This window comes from Sus scrofa, chromosome 9 (genome assembly GCF_000003025.6).
Source record: "Sus scrofa isolate TJ Tabasco breed Duroc chromosome 9, Sscrofa11.1, whole genome shotgun sequence".
Classification (NCBI taxonomy): domain Eukaryota; kingdom Metazoa; phylum Chordata; class Mammalia; order Artiodactyla; family Suidae; genus Sus; species Sus scrofa.
In genome coordinates, this window is record NC_010451.4 from 6319595 (window position 1) to 6332393 (window position 12799).

Genomic DNA, 12799 nt, shown 5'->3' on the forward strand with positions numbered 1-12799 from the left:
GCAGCGAGCCTCTGACGGCGGGCGGCGTGTGACGCAGTCGGGCCCTCTGCGCGCTGCGCCCCGAGCGGCGGTCGGTGTCGGTGGTGGCGGCGGAGGCGGCGACGGTTTCGTGGCGGCCGCGCGCTGCTCTCGGAGCGGCGGGTGGCGGACGGGCCTAGGCCCTCACTCCTGACACTTCCCCTCCCCCACAGCACCGCGGTAAGTCGGGAGCCGGGGTGGCGGTGGTGGCCGGGACCCGCAGGCTCCTCCTCCCCTCAGGGCGGGCCGGTGCGCGGGGCGTCCCAGGCCCTCGCTGCGCTGAAGTCTCGCGCCCCTGCGCGCACCTTCGGCCCCGAGGGAGGGGGCGGGGCCCCGAGGTCCGCGCTCGGGGCTCCGGGAGGGAGTCGCTGTCGGTGGGGTCTGGGCCCAGGGGTCCCGCGCTGCAGCCTGCGTGGAGGGGACGAACCTGCAGTTGGTTGTACTCATTCATTGGCCCGGCGGTGTTTAGGTGGGCCGGCCCTTTGGGAGGGCAGCGCCCTGAAACGCTGAATACGGCTCCCCCAGCACTTCCCTGACCCTCGCGAGGGATGGACTTTATTTGCCTTGGTTCCTCCGAGGGGAAATTTGCAGCTCTAGGGGAGGGTGAGTGGGTCGGGAGTTTCTAGCTTTTTCAAACAATGAGAACTAAGGTCGGCTTAATGGTGTGAAAGCTTATTTTCTGTTCTCCCACGTGTTCCCTGTGAAGCTTGACGAGGAGACATCTGAGGTGTCTGGATTACTATGGACATAAGGACATTAGAAATTAAGCCAATCCCCTTACCGTAAGTCACGTGCAAGTTTTTTAGGTGGAGAAACTGAGGCTCAGAGAAGAAACAGAGTTAACCAATTATCAGGTCTGACTCAGTCTAGAAATTTTTCTCCTGCACCACCCTTCCTGGGTTCTAGCCTACCAGTACTGAGGACTCCCTTTGGAATGGTGGAGGGGGTTAAGGTGGGGACCCTGGGTAGTTAGAAGCAGACATAGTCTTCAGTAGCGTTTCTGATGGAGTTGCTACCAGCTCTGTTCATGGTAAGGCACATGCTGAAGGATCCGGCATTATTACTGCTGTGGCTCCAGAGGATGCTGCTGTGGGGTTGGATCCCTGGCCCAGGGACTTCTGCATGTCGCAGATGCAGGGGAAAAAAAGTTGGTTAAAGAATGTCAGTGATGACAAAAATAAAAATAAAGGACTTCCCCTGTGGCTCACAACATAACTACTCAGCGTTGCTTCTACAGTGGCTGTGGCTCCACCTCTAGCTCAGGACCTAGAGTATGCCGCAGGTGCGGCCACTTGTTATGGAGTTCCCGTCGTGCCTCAGTGGTTAACGAATCCGACTAGGAACCATGAGGATGCAGGTTCGATCCCTGGCCTTGCTCAGTGGGTTAAGGATCGGTGTTGCTGTAACCAGTGGTGTAGGTCGCAGACACGGCTCAGATCCCATGTTGGTGTGGCTGTGGCGTAGGCCGGCAGCTACAGCTCTGATTAGACCCCTGGCCTGGAACCTCCATATGCCAACCCTGAGGCCATGAAAACACGAAAAAGGACACACACACAAAAAAAGAACGTCACTGATGTCATGTTGGAAATGAATCAATAAAACTACGTGTTATTGACTGGTTTCCTGTTCCAGATCTTAAATTTTTATTAGTATCAGCTTCTGGGGACTCGGAAGAGAGTCCAGTTTAGTGACCTGCAACAGTATTGGAATAGAAAACAGGAAATATGGACAAGATTTAGAAAGGTACACTGCAGTCATTTTGTGCTTCTGGTACCTTGGAACTCAGCTTTTACTGAATTTGAAAATTGTAGTAGATAAAGGTGAGAAAATTAAACTTTTCGGAGGAGAATCTAACTGGAAGAAAGAAAAAGAGCAGTGATCATTCCCTGTAAGAGTCTTATAAATTCAGAAAGAAACACTTGTTAACATGACAGATGGCATGTTTGGATTCTTGGTGAAAGAAGTTTGGATCTTTAAAAAACAAAACCAGGAGGTGGATAGGAAGGAGGTGCTGGGAAATACTTTGATAGAATTATTTTTTGACTCTTCATTGAGATTTATTGAAATCGAATTAGTTGACACTTGGGTCTGTTCACATCAGTCAGACTGTCACTTTACTCTTGTTTTGATGACGAAGCAAAAACTGAAAAACAGTAGTGTGTAAGTGAGCGCAGAACTGTAGTCCTAACTCTTAAGAGGTGAATGGGGTGTCTTCTGTGACATTTTCTCAACAAACATCACCCTCTCCTGGGGAAGTCTTTCTTGGCATTCTCTCCACTGCAAGCTTCCATGACACTTGTTTGATACTTCTATTTATAGCACAAATCATTTTGTATTTTAGATGTGTCTTTTTATTAAATTGTGGTGAAATATTTGTGGTCTTACCTTTATATTCAGATAACTTGGCGCATAGCAGGCCCCCTGTAAGTGTGCTTGCCTGTCTGAATAAACAAATATGGAGGAGTTAAGCTTAAAAATAGTCTATAAAGTAGCTGAGTATTTGTGTACTCCTGAAATACGGGTCCCAGATAAGAGAACCCATACTGCTCACGGTTACACAGTTCTTTGATACCAGACTTTATTTCATGTCCACTTGCTCTTAGGTAGGTAAGAATAGGCACAAATATTAGGGAAACATTCATAGCTTGGAAAAGATATACTTTACTGTAATACTGTTATTATTATTCTTGTTTTTTAAGGCATATGGAAATTCCCAGACAGGGTTGAATCGGGGCTGCAGCTGCCGGCCTACACCACAGCCACAGCAACACCAGATCAACACCTGAGCGAGGCCAGGGACTGAACCCACATCCTCACGGATACAGTTGGGGTTGTTACCCCTGAGCCACAACAGAAACTCCTGGGATATTATTTTCATAATAGCAATTAACTTTAGAAAGTAGAGGGTGGTAGTACTGATGTTTAATTTCCAGTAAAGAGCACATCTGTAATTATGCAATTTGTTGAAAGCTTAGGAGACTAAGAAGTTTAGAGATTTAACAATAGGTATTAGAGACAAGGTATGCCTCTAACCATTGTTTCTTGAGAATTTGGCCCATTCTTTGTGTGTGTGTGTTTGTTTTAATGGCTACACCCAAGGTGTTTGGAAGTTCCTGGGCCAGGGATCAAACCAGTACTTCTCAGAGACCCGAGCTGCTGCAGTTGAATTCTTACCCCACTGTGCCACAGGGGGAATTCCTGCATTCTTTGCGTTTAGAATTGAACCTAGTCTCTTTCTCCCCTGCCCCACCTCACCTGAGCCAGCCCTTGCCTTCTTCTCTTTTGACAGTTTATTTGCCTCACTTAAAAAAAAAAAGAAAACCTAAGTATTTGGCATTTGTGTATTGTAGGATATTTAACAGTATTTTACCCATTAGATACTCTGAACACACTCCCCCCCAAGTTGTAATAATCAGGAATGTCTCTGAGCATTGTCAGGTGTTCTGGGAGGCAGAACTGCCTCTGAATGAGACCAGTGTTCTAGAGAAAATGTTCCCAGTATTTTAGCTTAAAAAAAAAAAAAAATCTTTTTATCTTTATCTTGCCTGGTCAGTGCTTGTGGAGTCAGCTAATAAGGTACATTTGGTTAAGATTGTCCTTGAAAACCCTTGTCCTTGAAATCTGGTGTGGGAAGCGGAAAAGCTAAGAGTCCTAGAATCACTTTTAGTTTCTTCTTTCATTTCTGTGGTAGCCTCCCTTCCTCTGGGATAGGAGAAATCAAAGTCGTGTTGGAAAGGGGATAGGCCATTGGGTAAATAGAGCAACATCTATTGAAGTTTTGTGGAAGAGGGCGAAAGAGCTTGTAGTTGAATTGATGTAATTAAATGTGATGCTGTTGATTCCATTATCTCTCCGTTTCACTGATGTACTTGATACCACGTGAATCAGAGGCCTTGGCCAGTTGTACTGACTCTGAGATTTTTTGTTGTTGTTGTTCTTTTTAGGGCCCCGCTTGAGGCATATGGAGGTTCCCAGCTAGGGGTCCAGTCTTTGCTGAAGCTGATGGCCTACACTACAGCCACAGAAAAGCAGGGTCCAAGCTGCGTCTTTGACCTTCACCACAGCTCATGGCAATGCTAGATCCTTAACCCACTTAGTTAGGCCAGGGATCTATCCTGAATCCTCATGAATACTAGTCAGGTTCGTTAACCACTGAGCCACGATGGGAACTCCTGACTCTTGAGAATTTAATAAACACTGAAAATTATTTGTCACATTGAAGCATTTTTACTTAATTCAATGCAATGTGAAGTAACTGTAATTTTTTAGTAGAGAGATAAAAATTATTTCTTAAAACATAGGTCTAATTAGCTAACTCTGATGCTGGGTGATTTTAGGCTGAGAAGGGAATGGAGTAAATTGGAAGTGTGATACTGGTCAGACAAATTAGAGGGAGGCTATAGCGATGGTCTCAAAGTTTTCAGTTTGAGGCCTTGTAACTCCTTTATACCTTTAGGAATTACTGAAGGCTACAAGCAGCTTTTGCTTATGTGGGTTATATTTACTCATTTTTACTGCACTAGAAACTGAAACCAACTTTTAAAAGATTTATTGATTTAAAAAAATAAGTTTGTTAATATAAAGATAACTAGGAAAAATTATGTAAAAAGTTTAATGAAAAGAGTGGCATTGCTTTACATTTGTGCAAATTAAATGTTTGGCTTACTAGAAAACCACTGGATTCGCAGATCTTTTGCATCCGCATGGTTAGTATGTTGTTTTGGTTGAAATATGTGAAGAAAATCCAGCCTCATACAGATATATAGTAGTTGGAAAAGGAAGCAGTGGTTTTTTTTTCTTTTTTTGCTTTTAAGGGCCGCACCCACGGCATGTGGAGGTTCCCAGGCTAGGGGTCCAGTCGAAGTTACAGCTGCCAGCCTACACCACAGCCGAGCAACGCGGGATCCTTGACCCACTGAATAAGGCCAGGGATCAAACCCACAACCTCATGGTTCCTAGTTGGACTCTTTTCCCCTGCGCCACAGCGGGAACTCTGGAAGCAGTGTTTTAATGAAACCTTTTCAAATAATGGCAGTTGTTTTCCTTCAACACTGCTCACACCTTTTTAAAGTTTTGTTGCAACATGGAATCTGAAAGCATATCATTGAACTTTGTTACAAGGTTGCATTAAAATTCATTGGTCTTGCACTTTGGGTATTTACCCGTGCATGACTTCATGACATCATACATTGGTCATTTAGAAATCACTGGTTCACTGACTTACGCAGCTCTTCCAAAAGTTGACAAATTAGCAGTTGCTAATATTTCTGCCTGTTTCATCAGATAAGTCTTTTTAAGAACTGGGAAACTGCAGGTTCGATCCCTGGCCTCGGTCAGTGGGTAAAGGATCTGGCATTGCCTTGAGCTTGTGGTGTAGGTTGCAGACACGGCTCAGATCCTGCATTGCTGTGGCTGTGATGTAGGCCAGCAGCTGTATCTCCACTTTGACCCCTAGCCTGGGAACCTCCATATGCCGCTGGTACAGTCCTAAAAAGAAAAAAAAAAAGAATTGGGAAACTCACAAGCTCCTGGCAGCATACACAGATTTTCAAGATTCCAATTTTCACTTCAAATCTAAGTAACCATAGTTTGTCATTTATCCTTTGAGATAAAAATGGTGCTCCATGAAAACAAAATCAGTTGCTTTATCTTTTTTTCTTTTTTTTTTTTTAATGTCTTTTGAGGGCCCCACCTGCAGCATATGGAAATTCCCAGGCTAGGGGTCGAATGGGAGCCGCAGCTCCCCGCCTACACCACAGGCACAACAATGTCAGATCTGAGCCGAGTTTCTTTACCTTTCTCCTTGACTGTTGTGACACAAGTGTTTTTCCTTGGGACAACTTCATGTTTTCAATATGTAGAAGTTCTTTTGAGTACTTCCTATTTCATCCCAAAGAATCATTATTCTTTACACAGTATTAAAAAGCTTTGTACTGAAATGTCAAGAATTAATAACAGGAATAATTTTTACTACTTCATCAGTAACAGGAATAATTTTTACTACTTTATCAAGGACATTCACATGAAAGTGGGTGGCAGTGAAGAAGTCAGTGAATATACAGTTTGGGTGTTTTCTTGCTCAGATTCTAGTGGTTTTAAATTTATTTATTTATTTATTTTTGTCTTTTTAGGGCCGCACCTGCAGCATATAGAAGTTCCCAGGCTAGGGGTCGAATCGGAGCTGTAGCCACCGGCCTACACCACAGCCACAGCAATGCCAGATCTGAACTACGTCTGCGACTTAGACCACGGCTCAGGGCAACGCCAGATCCTTAACCCACTGAGCAAGGCCAGAGATCAAACCTGCGTCCTCAAGGTTGCTAGTCAGATTTTGTTTTGCTGAGCCATGCAGAGGTCAGCACAGTTAAAATAAAAGGGGGGGGGGAGTGGCAAATAATGTCTTAGGATATTTTGAAAACAGTTTAGACTTTATCGAAAAAGGTCTTGGGGGCTTCTAGGAGCCTTTGGACCACACTTTGAGAACCACTGATCTCGGACAATGAATTTCACACTCCTTCCTACAGCCATAAGCTGCTTTGAAAGGTCTCAGCTGGTGGTGCTGTGCCCCTCACCCTTCTTTCCTTCAGCCAGAGCAGCTCGTGCTTTATGTCTGTTTTATATATAGGTTTCCATAGCTATAAATATTTGACAGCCACTGATCGGGGGAAGATAATGGAATGCCTGAATTAGTCTGTTCAGCCCTCTCCATGGGCATGTGTTGGAGTCACTCATCACTTCACACTTTTGTTCAGTTCTACATCCATGTGCTGCTTTTATATAAAGATTGCTAGGATCTGCATACCTAACCCTTCTTGCTGGAATAAACTTCTTGAGAAACAGGCACAAGGGTTTGTGAAAAAGGTGAGTAGTTGGGGATGAGGCTAGAGATGTGAGATGAGCAGAAGTGAGGGAAGGGTCAGAGTGACCTTAGTACAGTGTGTGTGTGGGGAGGGATATTTGTTTTTATTGTTTGCAGTGGTGCTTTATGGCTGTGTTAAATGGTCAGGTGACACTGAAGTATTGGAAAATAAGTCCTATTATGTATGGAGTTCTAGCTAGGCGTTGATCAATCAAGGTTGAGAGTAAGGGGAAATACATTTTTCTAAAAAAAAAAATACTGTAAAACTAAATCAAAACCCGCTTTTGAAGAGCTCTAGTTTGAGGCATCTTTGTCCTAGCAGTCCTTTGGTATAGGCTGTATAAACCCTATTGTCAGAAATTGAGGTCTAAAGTTGGATTCATGACTTTACTACAGTTACACAGTTTTTTATTCATCTTTTAACTATTTTGAATTAATTTTAGATTGGCAGAAATACAGAGATACTAAATGGCAGAGAGTTTTAAACACAGATTTGTCTCACTCTAAAACTCATGTGCTCTTTTCACTCCTTGAGTTTGTAAAATGACTGTTAGGTTTAAGGGGATAAGGAAATGCCATGCAGTGCTATGAGGAGGGAGCTGTATTAGATACTGTGGATTATGTCAAATTAATTTACACACTAGTGGGAGGAATTGAGCACAACCAAGATGGTGTTTACCAGGGCAGCACACAGCTCATAAACTCAAGCAGCAGGTACTGTGGCAGATACATTGCGTAACTGAAAACAGCTGGGTGGCATTAGTTTATGTAATAGGGCTTGGAAAGGGGGAGGGGAAGGAGAAGTATTTTTGTACTGATAAGAGTGAAGGGTCTAATCTGGGACCGATGAGAAGCAGGTGAGACTTGAGCAGCACTTTTTAGAAAGGAGGACGGGTTTTTTTTAGGAGAAAACAAAGTTCTAACAAAGGGAATGACTTGATCTGGGGGTCAGTCACAAGGATACTGTGAAACAAGAGGGGAGTGGATGATTTGCTGGGTATGTTACTAGGTGTGAAGATCAGGCCAATGTTTTTCACCTGGGATTCTCCCCAGCTCCCATACCACTCTTCCCACCTACGGCAAAAATTAGCAGTCATTTTTCTCTTGAGTTGAACTGTGGGTGATATTTCCTGCCTTCCCTAGTACTTTTGTGAAGATGAGAAAAGAGAGCATATAAAAAAAGTACTTTGTAAGCTGGAAAGTAACTAACTGTACTGTTCCATTCATCTAACAAATATTTAGTGTTTTTTGCTCTTTACTGAGTTTGATACAGAGGAACTTGGTGAAGTGAAATGAAAAACGTGCCATTTGTGTAACTTTCTGTTGTCAGAGAGTAGCAAGCTTGCTTAGTCATTCAGATAGCACTTAAAGTTGGCAGTTGACTGGGTGTTTCAGGGTCTGTCCACTTTTCTGGGAGAAAACTGAGTTTTGTCATTTTCACAGGGTTCATAAAGCTCACAAAAATTGGACCTCAGTTTGTCGCGCTCGAGTCTGGACAGCAGGGGCTGCTGGGCTACTGGTGTGTTATACAGCTACCTCTTTTTTTGTATTTGACAGTTTGAATTATCAATTAGGAGCGAAGCATAGAGCGCAGAGTAAATTTAAGGGCATTGTCTCTTTCTGTATACACTATTTCTTTTTTGTTTTTCCTAAGTATGTCTTATACCCTCCCCCCAAATTGCAGCAAGTGTAATCAGTCCGTCCATAAAGGAAGTGGTTAACTTTGGTAGGAAAGTTCCTCCAGGCTGGGTGAAACCATGTAAATTGTCTGTCATCTGGCAGGAGAGATTATCTTTCTGGGAACTTGAACTCCCCTGTTTGCCGGAGACGTTTCTCTCTCTCCTGATAGTGCTGGATCAATACTGCCAGATTTGGGTTTATAGGTTTCCTGTTGAAAGTGAATGCAGAGTCATTTCCCTTTAGTTGTCAGTGTTTGTTCCTGAGGAGGTCTGGACTCCAGACTCGAGCGTAATCTCGAGAGTCCATAGTAACTTTGTGATCTTGGTCATGTTACTTCAGTCTCAATTTCACCATTTGTGAAATAGGGATAAAAATACTTACCTCATTGGATTCTTGGGAGGTTTATATGAGATAATTCATAAAAAGCACTTAAAACAGTGGTTGGGACAAAATAAGAACTCAAATGTTAGCTAGTATTATTTACTCTAGGAGGGTTTCATTTGGGGCCAGGTTACTATATATAAAAGGATAGACTTGAATGTGTGTATGATAAGCCTTTATAAACTTCAACAGATTCAGAAGTCATGTACATTTCAGTCTCCAGGAAGACTTTGTCTTCCTTTTTTTTTTTTTTTTTTTTTTTTCTGTCTTTTGTCTTTTTGTTGTTGTTGTTGTTGCTATTTCTTGGGCCGCTCCCGCGGCATATGGAGGTTCCCAGGCTAGGGGTTGAATCGGAGCTGTAGCCACTGGCCTACGCCAGAGCCACAGCAACGCAGGATCCAAGCCGCGTCTGCAACCTACACCACAGCTCACAGCAACCCACTGATCGTTAACCCACTGAGCAAGGGCAGGGATCGAACCCGCAACCTCATGGTTTCTATTGGATTCGTTAACCACTGCGCCACGACGGGAACTCCCTTTTTTTTTTAAATGTCTTTATAGGCCACACTTGAGGCATATAGCAGTTCCCAGACTAGGGGTCGAATCAGAGCTGCAGCTGCCGGCCTACACCACAACCACAGCAAAGCCAGCTCTGAGCTGTGTCTGCAACCTACACCATAGCTCATGGCAACACCGGATCCTTAACCCACTGAGCAAGACCGGGGATGGAACCTGCATCCTCACGTTACTAGTTGGATTTGTTACCACTGAGCCACAATGGGAACTTCCTTTGTCCTCTTTTTTGAATAGATTTTTTAAGTGAAATAGAGTTAGTGCAAATATCTGCATCCTAAATCTTTTGCTGTTAGTAGAGGAATTAAACACTACAGAAGTGTTTGGGTCCTCTGATTCTCTGCCCCTCTGTCATTTCCCTTCCTCTCCAGAGGCAACCACTTTCATGTATTTTACTCCTCTCCCTCTTTACTTTTATTATGTATGTATCCATAAAAAACAGTGTTATCTTTTCTATTTTATATAAAGAATCCGCCAAGTATATCTTTTTGTAACTTGCTTTTTTTCATCAAACATCTTTTTTTTTTTTTGTCTTTTTAGGGCCACTTCAGTGGCATATGGAGGTTCCCAGGCTAGGGGTCGAATCAGAGCTGTCGCTGTTGGTCTCTGCCACAGCCGCAGCAATGCCGGATCTGAGCTGCATTTATTTGTGACCCACGCTTGTGGGCAGAGCCAGATCCTTAACTCACTGAGTGAGGCCAGAGATCAGACGCACATCCTCATGGATGTTAGTTGGGTTCTTAACCCACTGAGCCACAACAGGAACTCCCTAAACATCTTTTACTTGAAATAGTTCCCTTAGGGTAACTTTGTGTAAAAGTTGTGGTAATGCCTTGTTCTTGATATGATATCCTGGGTACAGACTTAGAGTGCTCTGAGCCATTCCTTTAATTGGGCAGTTTAAGGTCAATATCACTACGTCATAAACCGATAAGTACATTTATTATATGCTTATCACGTGAGCAAAACTGGACTTGGTGTTTAGATACAAGGCCAGACAAGATGGTACACAAATAACCCATTCTAACTTGTATACCTTTCTTTTCTTTCTTTCTTTCTTTTTTTTTTTTTTGCCAAACCCTTGGCATGTGGAAGTTCCCGGGCCAGGGTTTGAACCTGTGCTGCAGTAGTGACCTGCCCCACAGGGTCCTTAACCTACTGTGCCACACAGGAACTTCCATGTGTTCCTTTCTTAGGCTTTCCCTCTCTTCACTTTCTAATTCCTCAAGGCCTGGTTCACTTTTTGGGGGTGGGGTGCCACTCTGCAGCATATGGAGTTCCCACCACCTAGGCAACACCGGATCCTTTAACCCACTGTGCTGGGTTAGGGATCGAACTGCAGAGAGGCCCCAGCAACTTGGTGTAGCCTCGTCTGCAACCTGCACCACAGCTCATGGTAACACTGGATCCTTAACCTGATGAGCAATGCCAGGGATTGAACCCACATCCTCATGGGTCCTATTCCGGTTCATTACCGCGAGCCACAACAGGAACTCCTTGCTCATTTGTTGACCTAACTTTGACTTCCTGTTTCTTGTCACGTACATGCTCTTTGAGTTTTTAATGTATGGCTCCTTTCTCTGATTATATCAGAAGTTACAAACTCAACCTGTTAGGGCGAGGCAACTGATGGTGATAAGTGATAATGGGTGGGTATTGTAGCACATTGGAGAATATGACTCTGACCAAAAGGAGCAGTTTCTGGAGTTCCATGGTGTCCTAGTGTTAAGGATTTTTTATTGTCACTACTGTGACTTGGGTCACTGCTGAGGCGTGGGTTCAATTCCCTAGCCCGGGAACTTCTGCGTGCGGTAGGAACGGGTTCACATGAAAAACCTAATGATTATGCAGCCTAGGACTGTAATCATTTCATGTCAGTAACAGTCTGGGGCTCGGTAGGAGCTATCCTTTTTTTGTTTTTTTGTTTTTGTTTTTTTTGTTTTTTTGTTTTTTTGACTCTGCTCGTGGCATGAGGAAGTTCCTGGGCAAGGGATCAGATCCACACTATAGTACTGACCCCAGCTACAGTGGTGACAGTTGTTTGTTTGTTTGTTTGCTTTTTAGGGCTGCACCCACAGTATATGGAAGTTCCCAGCCTAGGGGTCAACTCAGAGCTGTAGCTGCCAGCCTGTGCCACAGCCACAGCAATGCAGGATCCCAGCTACATCTGTAACGTATGTCACAACTCACAGCAATGCTGGATCCTTAACCCACTGAGCAAGGCCAGGGATTCAAACCCGCATGGATACTAGTCAGATTCTTAACACGCTGAGCCGTAATGGGAACTCCCCAATGCCAGGTCCTTAACCTGCTAGGCCATCCAGAAACTCTGACATATCCCTGTTTTATTTATTTACTTATTTATTTTTGCTTTTTAGGGCCGCACCGGTGGCATATGGAAGTTCCCAGGTGAGGGGTCAAATCAGAGCTGCAACTGTGGGCCTTTGCCACAGCAGTGTGGGATCCAAGCCATGTCTATGACCTACACCACAGCTCATGGCAACGCCAGATCCCCTACCCACTGAGTAAGGCCAGGGATTGAACCCACATTCTCATGGATACTGGTAGGATTCGTTTCCATTGCACCACAACGGGAACTCTCCCATATCCCTATTTTAAATATTGTCAGCTAGTTTAAGGCAATATATACATACACCTAAACATTTCAGCATTCATACATATGGGGAGTTCCTGTGCGGTTGGTTCAGCAGGTTGAGAATCTGATTTTATATATGTATGTAAAGGCTCGGCAAAGCAGTGTCCGCTGGTCGTATCCGCCATTGTGATCGTTTCTGAATTAGATGATAAATTCTACCAAGAATCTTTCCCTTTCATGGCTTCCTTTGTTGTTAGAATTAATCTAGCATAATTTTATTTTCCAGTTCAAGTTACTGGTCAAGTAACCTGGTCATTCAGACTGCTTTAAAACACACTCGTGATGATTGTCATTAATTTAGAACGTGGACCCTTGGTTAGGTTCCAGGATAGTAAACAAAGGGTACCGTCTCCACCCTGGACAGTTGACGAAGTGGGGGGAGAGCGCTGGGGAGCTTGAGAGGTTGATTTCCTTGGGAAGCCGCCTCCGAGTTGGAGAAGGTCCTGCATGAGTTTTACTGAAGAGCACTTGGGATCACCGCCTGTGGAGGAGGGGAAATGGGCTGGGGGAGAAGCAGAGTTGTGATAACGTCCAGCCAGTCCATGGGGAATGTGAAGCTGGGGTTACCGAGAGTTACCCTCAGTTGACGCGGGGGGCCTGGCTGTGGATAAGAGCCTGGATGAGGTCGCTCT

The 12799-nt window shown here is 44.3% G+C and overlaps 1 protein-coding gene across 1 annotated transcript in view; it reads left to right on the forward strand.

Moving 5' to 3' along the window:
- The window catches only part of NUP98 (nucleoporin 98), a 100037-nt gene continuing 87259 nt past the window's right edge, over positions 22 to 12799 (forward strand). The window contains 1 exon segment of the mRNA XM_021062427.1: positions 22 to 198. The gene's annotated coding sequence lies outside the window, so the exon portion shown is untranslated.